The following is an 8,787-nucleotide window of genomic DNA, read 5'->3' as shown; positions in this document are numbered from 1 at the left end:
TTTTCTCCACAAGTTATTGGCAGATTTTGAGCAGAGGAAGATCATGATCATGATCTGATGGTGTCACTAAGCTGGACAGTCTGTGCACAGAAAAGGCTGTGGGGGGCCAGGGCAGAAGCAGGATGGCCAGTTAGCAGGCGATCCTGCTGACACAGTCAAGAGGTAACGCAGGCCCAGCCTACATGAGCAGCAACAGAAGCAGTGAGAAGCACTTAGAGAACTGTCTGGCTGGGTGCAGTGGCTCACACCTGTGGTCCCAGCACTTTGGGAGGCCGAGGCAGGCAGATCATGAGGTCAAGAGTTGGAGACCAGCCTGGACCACATGGTGAAACCCTGTCTCTACTAAGAATACAAAAATTAGCTGAGCGTAGTGGGGGGCACCTATAATCCCAGCTACTCAGGAGGCTGAGGCAGGAGAATTGCTTGAACCTGGGAGGCAGAGGTTGCAGTGAGCTGAGTCAAGCCACTGCACTCCAGCCTGGACAACAGTGCCAAACTTCATCTTGAAAAAAGAAAAAAAAAAAAAAGGTATCTGGAGCCTGAAGCCTATATATCTTTTCTATCATTTTTTTTTTAATTGTCAAAAAAAATCCTTTTTTTTTTTTTTTTCGAGACAGTTTCACTGTTGTTACCCAGACTGGAGTGCAATGGCACAATCTCGGCTCATCGCAACCTCCACCTTCTGGGTTCAAACAATTCTCCTGCTTCAGCCTCCCGAGTAGCTGGGACTACAGGCGCTCACCACCATGCCCAGCTAATTTATTTTTAGTAGAGACGGGGTTTCACCATGTTGACCAGGATGGTCTCGATCTCTTGACCTCGTGATCCACCCACCTCGGCCTCCCAAAGTGCTGGGATTATAGGCGTGAGCCACCACGCCTGGCCCCCTTTTTTTTTTTTTTTTTTTGAGACAGGGTCTCACTCCCTCACCTAGGCTGGAGTGCAGTGCCACAATCTCAGCTCACTGTGACCTCTGCCTCCCAGGTTCCAGTGATTTTCATGTCTCAGCCAAGTAGCTGGGATTACAGGTGCGCACCACCATGCCCAGTTAATTTTTGTATTTTTAGTACAGACAGGGTTTCACTACATTGGTCAGGCTGGTCTCAAACTCCTGACCTCAGTTGGTCCACCCGCTTTGGCCTCCCAAAGTGCTGGGATTACAGGCATGAACCACTTTGCCCGGCCTGTCAACTAATCCTTTATTGAAATATTTTCCTTTGTGCTTCTTAATTAGCTGGGCATTCCACCGCACCACTGTTGATGTCATCTATGATGTCATGAGGGTGGCGGCCATCAGCATTGCAGCCCACAGACTGGGCAGTCCCCAGGATCTCTCCAATGTTTCCAGAGAGTTCTCTGGCTAAAGATCCGTGCTTCATCTGTCGAGTGATATTGACAATCTCATCAAAAGTGATATTTCCTGGCCGGGCACCATGGCTCACGCCTGTAATCCCAGCACTTTGGGAGGCCGAGGCGGGCGGATCACGAGGTCAAGAGATCGAGACCATCCTGACCAACATGGTGAAACCCCGTCTCTACTAAAAAAATACAAAAATTAGCTGGGCGTGGTGGTGCGCATCTGTAGTCCTAGCTATTTGGGAGGCTGAGGCAGAATTGCTTGAACCTGGGAGGCAGAGGTTGCCATGAGCCGAGATCACGCCACAGCACTCCAGCCTGGCGCCTGGTGACAAAGCAAGACTCTGTCTCAAAAAAAAAAAATGGTATTTCCCCTGTGTTTTATGTTTTTCTGTTTCTTTCTGTCTCTTGGTGGTTCCTTGAGGGCTTTGATGATCAGGGCAGAGGCATAAGGCACCACCTCAATCTGGGCCTGTCTTTTCCAAATGGTCAGTTTCACTGTAATCCACAGACCCTTCCAGTTTCCGGTTGCCTTGGCCATGTCATCACCAACCTTTTTGGAGACAGATTCAGGGGGCCTATCTTGGGAACTAACGCAGATGTGGCACCAGCTTCACCCCCAGTGCACCTCAGGTATGCGACTTTGATCTCACTGGGGTCGAACCTTGACAGCAGGGTGGAGGCAGCTGGTGTCGGATGAACTCAGATTCAGGATGACTGAAGAAAGTTACACCTTGGCCTCCTCCGAGCTGAAAGCAGAAAGCTGTATTTTTTGAAGGCAGAGTCAAGAAGAATTACTGATAAACTGAACATGAGGTGCAAAAGAAAAAATCAGATTAACTTCAAGGTTTTTTTGTTTTGTTTTGTTTTGGTTTTCTTTTTTTTTTTTTTTTTTTTGAGACTGAGTTTTGCTCTTGTTACCCAGGCTGGAGTGCAATGGCGCAATCTCAGCTCACCACAACCTCCGTCTCCTGGGTTCAGGCAATTCTCCTGCCTCAGCCTCCCGAGTAGCTGGGATTACAGGCACGCGCCACCATGCCCAGCTAATTTTTTTTTTTTGTATTTTTAGTAGAGACGGGGTTTCACCATGTTGACCAGGATGGTCTCGATCTGTTGACCTCGTGATCCACCCGCCTCGGCCTCCCAAAGTGCTGGGATTACAGGCTTGAGCCACCGCGCCCAGTCTTGTTTTGTTTTTGAGACAGAGTCTCACTCTTGTCACCCAGACTGGAGTGCAGGGGTGCGATCTCAGCTCACTGCTACCTCCACCTCCTAGGTTCAAAGGATTGTCCTGCCTCAGCCTCCTGAGTAACTGGGATTATAGGCATATGTCACCACATCCAGCTACATTTTGTATTTTTAGAAAAGATGGGGCTTCGCCATGTTGGCCAGGCTGGTCTCAAACTCCTGGCCTCAAGTGAACTGCCTGCCTAGGCCTCCCAAAGTGCTGGGACTGCAGGCATGAGCCACCGTGCCTGGCCAGAGCATGTTGGTTTTAAAACAAGAACTAAACATAACTTTTAGAAATAAAGATGAATGGGTTAAAGAGCAGATTATTAGACACAATTGAAGACAGGCTTGACCCCAGAAAGGCTGAGTGGAAAAGTTAGCCAGAATCCAGTGCAGAGAGATAGAGAAAAAAACTATGAGAGGTTAAGAAATTCAGAGATTAGGCCAGACGCAGTGGCTCACGTCTGTAATCCCAGCATTTAGGGAGGCTGAAATGAGTGCACTCTTGAGGTCAGGAGTTCAAGACAAAGCCTGATTAACGTGGAAAAACCCCATCTCTAGTAAAAATTTTAAAATTAAAAAAAAAATTTTTTTTAATTAGCTGGGCATGGTGGCAGGCGCCTTCGATATATAACAATTTCTGGGCAACACAGTGAGACACTGGTCTCTGTAGAAAATAAAAAGTGTGGTTGCTTATGCCTGTAATCCCAGCATTTTGGGAGGCCAAGGAGGGAGGATCACAACCTCAGGAGTTTGAGACCAGCCTGGGCCACAGAGTGAGATCCTGTCTCTACAAAAAAATGTTTAAATTACCCAGGCGTGGTAGTGCACACCTGTTGTCCCAGCTACTCGGGAGGGTGAGGCTGGAGAATCACTTGAACCCAGAAGGCAGAGGTTGCAGTGAGCCAGGATCACGCCACTGTTCTCTAGCCTGGGCGACAAAGCAAAGCCTGTCTCAAAAAATTAATTAAATTAAATTAAATTAACATTTCTATTTTTAGAAATCTCTTCTTATTGCTCATTTTTAAACTCATTTTAAAAATTTTTGGCTGGGGACAGTGGCTCACACTTTAATCCCAGCACTTTGGGAGGCCAAGGCAGGAGGATTGCTTGAGCTTAGGAGTTGAAGACCAGCCTGGGCAACATAGCAAGACCCCATCTCTATTAAAAATAGAAATCAGGGCCAGGCATGATGGCTCATGCCTGTAATCCCAGCAATTTGAAAGGCCAGGGCACGTGGATCACTTGAGGTCAGGAGTTCGAGACCAGCCTGGCCAACATGGTGAAACCCTGTCTCTACTAAAAATGCAAAATTTGTTTTCAAAAAAAGGCTGGGCGTGGTGGCTCACACCTGTGATCTCAGCACTTTGGGAGGCCAACGTGGGCAGATCACCTGAGGTCAGGAGTTCAAGACCAGCCTGGCCAACATGGTGAAACCCTGTCTTTTATTTTTCAAAAAAAAAATACAAAATTTAGCCAGGCATGGTGACAGGCACCTGTAATCCCAGCTACTCGGGAAGCTGAGACAGGAGAATCACTTGAACCCAGGAGGTGGAGGTTGCAGTGAGCTGAGATTACGCCACTGCACTTTAGTCTTGGGAGCAGAGCAAGACTCTGTTTCAACAACAACAAAAACCCGCTAGAAATTAAAAAGCACCCCCCCAAATAATTCATAGTAGTTATTTAATAATCTGTATCTGATTTCTCCAAAATCCTGAGGAGGCCTAAGTCTGCTGTTCACAGTGTCTGCTGTTTCTCACTCAACATGGCTGGTCTCCGTGTGCATTTGGAAACTGGGTATCATGAGTTTGTACTTAGCTGAACTTCAGAAGTGTAATCTTGAGGGCTAAACTGGGGGTGTTTTCCTCCAGACAGGAGTGACTGGTGAGATAGTTAGCTACAAAATGGGGAAAAAAACAAATATGATAAAACACCAAGGGGCATGGAAGCAAGAAGGGCTGCAGGAAATGAAAAGAGAGATGAAATCTGAAGGGGTATTGAAGGAAGTGAAAGAGACGGGTACGTGTGTGATGAAGATCCCTCTCCTTAGGAAAGAATTATTCTCACAGTCATATGGTCACAGGATTATTACTTTAGAATCCCTGCCAACATGTCTGGACCACATTAGCCAGGAAAAAGAACTTTAATGTAGGGGACACAAAAACACATGGTACACAGTAGCTCCCGGTAGCAGCTAGATGAAAGACACCGGGGCCGGGTGTGGTGGCTGATGCCTATAATCCCAGCACTTTGGGAGGCTGAGGTAGGCAGATCACTTGAGGTCAGGAGTTTGAGAACAGCCTGGCCAACATGGTAAAACCCTGATTCTACTAAAAATACACAAATTAGCTGGACATGGTGTCGGGTGCCTGTAATCCCAGATACTTGGGAAGCTGAGGTGGAAGAATTGCTTGAACTCAAAGTGAAGTTTGCAGTGAGCCAAGATCGGGACACTGCACTCCAGCCTGGGCAACACAGCAACACTCTGTCTGAAAGAAAGCAAGCGAGAAAGAGACACGCAGGCCAGGTGCAGTAGCTCACGCCTGTAATCCCAGCACTTTGGGAGGCTGAGGTGGGCGGATCACAAGGTCAGGAGTTTGAGACTAGCCTGGCCAACATGGTGAAACCCTGTCTCTACTAAAAATACAAAAAACTAGCCACGTGTGGGGGCAAGGGCCTGTAATCCCAGCTCCCTACTTGGGAGGCTGAGGCAGGAGAATCGCTTGAACCCAGAGGAGGAGGCTGCAGTGAGCCGAGATCATACCACTGTACTCCACCCTGGGAGACAGAGCAAGACTCCATCTCAAAAAACAAAAAAACAAAAAAACAAAAAAAGAAAGAAAGAAAGACACACCCAGTACATTTGCCTTACAACTCTGTGCTTAATAATCTGTATCTGGCTGGGTGCAGTGGTTCATGCCTGTAATCCTAGCACTCTGGGAGGCTGAGGTGGGTAGATCATCTGAGATCAGGGGTTCAAGACCAGCCTAGCCAACATGGCAAAACCCTGTCTCTACTAAAAATACAAAAATTAGCCAGGTGTGGTGATGCACGCCTATAATCCCAGCTACTCTGGAGGCTGAGGCAGGAGAATCACTTGAGCTGGAGGGGCAGGGTGGGGGCAGAGGTTGCAGTGAGCCCAGATTGTGCCATTGCACTACAGCCTGGGCAACAGAGTGAGACTCCATCTCAATAAAATAAAATAAATAATCTGTATCTGATCACTCCCAAATTCTAAGGCGGCCTAAGTCTGTCATTCATAGTTTCTGCTGATTCTCACTCACGATGGCTGGTTTCCTTGTACGTTTAGAAACTGTAGTTAATATGAGTTCGTACTTAGTTGAACTTAATATGTGTAATCTCGAGGGCTAAATTAGGGATGTTTTCCTCCAGACAAGGGTGACTCCGCAAACCAGATCATGTTTGGGGAGGCATCTTGCAGGGGATGTTGCTGGAGATTACAAGCTAAAGCACCTCCAATGATATCCCCCATCGAAGGTGTGTCCATAAGCGGCAGAGAAATCAGTACCCACTTTGTGAGGCCAAAGAGGGCAGACTGCTTGAGCCCAGGAGTTGAAGACCAGCCTAGGGAACATGGCAAAACTCCGTCTCTACCAAAAAAAAAATAACAAAAATTAGCAAGGTGTAGTGGCATGTGCCTGTAGTCCCAGTTCCTCAGGAGGCCGAGGCAGGAGGATTACTTGAGCTCAGGAGGTTGAGGTTGCAGTGAGCCAAGATCACACCACTGCACTCCAGCCTGGGCAACAGAGTGAGACCCTGTCAAAAAAAAAAAAAGGAAAGAAAGGAAGGAAGGGAGGGAAAGAAAGAGAGAGAGAGAAAGTACCTCTCCCCTCCCAATTCAACTTCTCATACTGTAAGGTGCTCAGAGAACACCTGTGAGTGGGTGGATCCCAAGAGGAAACACCCAGGTCATCCACATCCCATCATTCGCTTCAAAACTAGTCAAGGAGAAACTCAACACCAAGGTTGAACTTTTTACAATTTGCTTCACCTCCTGTCTCTGCCATGGTACTTGGAGCATGAGTGCTTTGTAAATTTCCGCCTGAAGGAGAAAAACATCCAAACAGCGAAGCAGTGCCAAACTTGCATACCACAGATGCCTGGCTAATGCTGCATCAGGCGGCTTGCTGGGTTTCTGAGCTAGGTTTGCGCCATTGGTCCAGGAAGCTGGGGAGAGATGTGGCTGGTTCATCAATCCTCATAGATCAGAGAGATCCTGCTGGAGCCACACAAAAGTATGGATATCTTTTGTGATCTGTAGTACAAGTCCCCATGGGAAGGTAACTGGATGTCTGTGAAGGTTGGGTCCACGTCTTCAGAATCTCACAGGTGCAGGTGGATTCCTGAAGAGCACCACCTGTGTCCGAAAAAACACTCTGTCCAAACTGTTTTTCCTCACACCACAACATTCAACACAGAAGACTTCTGTGACCAAATGTATGGGGGTGGACACCACCTGGGTGTCCTGCAATTCAATTTCAACTCTATCTACCTGAAGATAGCATCAGATCCCACAGGTTCAGGGCTCAACCCGCAAGACTTGTCTCCCCCAGCACTAGTCACAAGCCTGAGCCTCTGGACCTTCTGATTCACTGGCTTCAATTTGAGGTTCCCATGACCCCCTCTTGGGGTGTTTTGTTTTGTTTGTTTTGACAGAGTCTCACTCCGTTGCCCAGGCTGGAGTGCAGTGGTGTGATCTTGGCTCACTGCAACCTCCCACTCCTGGTTTCAAGTGATTCTCCTGCCTCAGCCTCCAGAGTAGCTGGGACTACAGGCGTGTGCCACCATATCCAGCTAGTGTGTGTGTGTGTGTGTGTGTGTGTGTGTGTGTGTGTGTGTTTGAGATGGAGTCTCACTTTGTCACCCAGGCTGGAGTGCAGTGGCACAATCTCAGCTCACTGCAACCTCTGCCTCCCATGTTCAAGCAGTTCTACTGCAGCAGCCTCCTGAGTAGCCAGAACTACAGGTACGTGCCACCACACTCAGCTATTTTTTGTGTTTTCAGTAGAGACAGGGTTTCACCATGTTGGCCAGGCTGGTCTCGAGCTTCTGACCTCAAGTGATCTGCCTGCCTTGGCCTGCCAAACTCCTGGGATTACAGGTGTGAAGCACTGTGCCTGGCCTGGGTTTAATATGTTGGAATGGCTCACAGAACTCAAGAAAACACTTATGTTAGAGGTTTATTATAAAGGACTCACAAAGGATACAGGTGAAGCGATGCCCAGGGCGGGGGTTAGGGGAAGCAGAGCTTCCATGCCCTCCCTGCTCTCACCACCCTCCAGGAATCTCCATATGTTCAGCTATCCAGAAGCCCTCCAAACCCTGTCCTCCTGGCTTTGTATGGAGGCTTCACTACATGGGTATGACTGATAACTGTGTAGAAATGGGACGAAAGGCCCATGATCTAAACCCCCTACAAGGCCTGTCCAGACTTTTCTTGGCCTGTCTATGTAGCATTCCTTCCTTTAGGGCCAGAGTTTTGCCCTGTTGCCCAGGCTGGAGTGCAGTGGCATGACCTCAGCTCACTGCACCCTCTATCTCCCATATTCAAGCAATTCTCCAGCCTCTGCCTCCCAAGTAGCTGGGATTACAGGTACGTGCCACCACTCCTGGCTAATTTTTTTGCATTTTGGGTAAAGACAGAGTTTTGTCATGTTGGCCAGCTTGGTCTCGAACTCCTGGCCTCAAGTGATCCGCCAGGCTTGGCATCCCAAAGTGCTGAGCCACAGTGCCTAGCCTGAATTGTGCACTTTAAATAGGTGAATTGTATATTATGTGAATCATATCTCAATAAAGCTGTTTTTTAAAAAGATTAGATGCAGGCCGGGCGTGGTGTCTCACACCTGTAATCCCAGCACTTTGGGAGGCTGAGTCGGGTGGATCATGAGGTCAAGAGATCGAAACCATCCTGGTCAACATGGTGAAACCCCATCTCTACTAAAAATGCAAAAAACTAGCTGGGCATGGTGGCGCGTGCCTGTAATCCCAGCTACTCAGGAGGCTGAGGCAGGAGAATTGCCTGAACCCAGGAGGCAGAGGTTGTGGTGAGCCTAGATCGTGCCATTGCACTCCAGCCTGGGTAACAGGAGCAAAACTCTGTCTCAAAAAAAAAAAAAAGAGAGAGAGAGGATATTTCCTGTCATAGCGGAAGTGTTCCCATTGGATTTTGTGTGTGGGTGG

This window comes from Callithrix jacchus, chromosome 7 (genome assembly GCF_049354715.1).
Source record: "Callithrix jacchus isolate 240 chromosome 7, calJac240_pri, whole genome shotgun sequence".
Classification (NCBI taxonomy): Eukaryota; Metazoa; Chordata; class Mammalia; order Primates; family Cebidae; genus Callithrix; species Callithrix jacchus.
The sequence above is the reverse complement of the archived record's forward strand: the minus strand, read 5'-3'. Positions refer to the sequence as shown.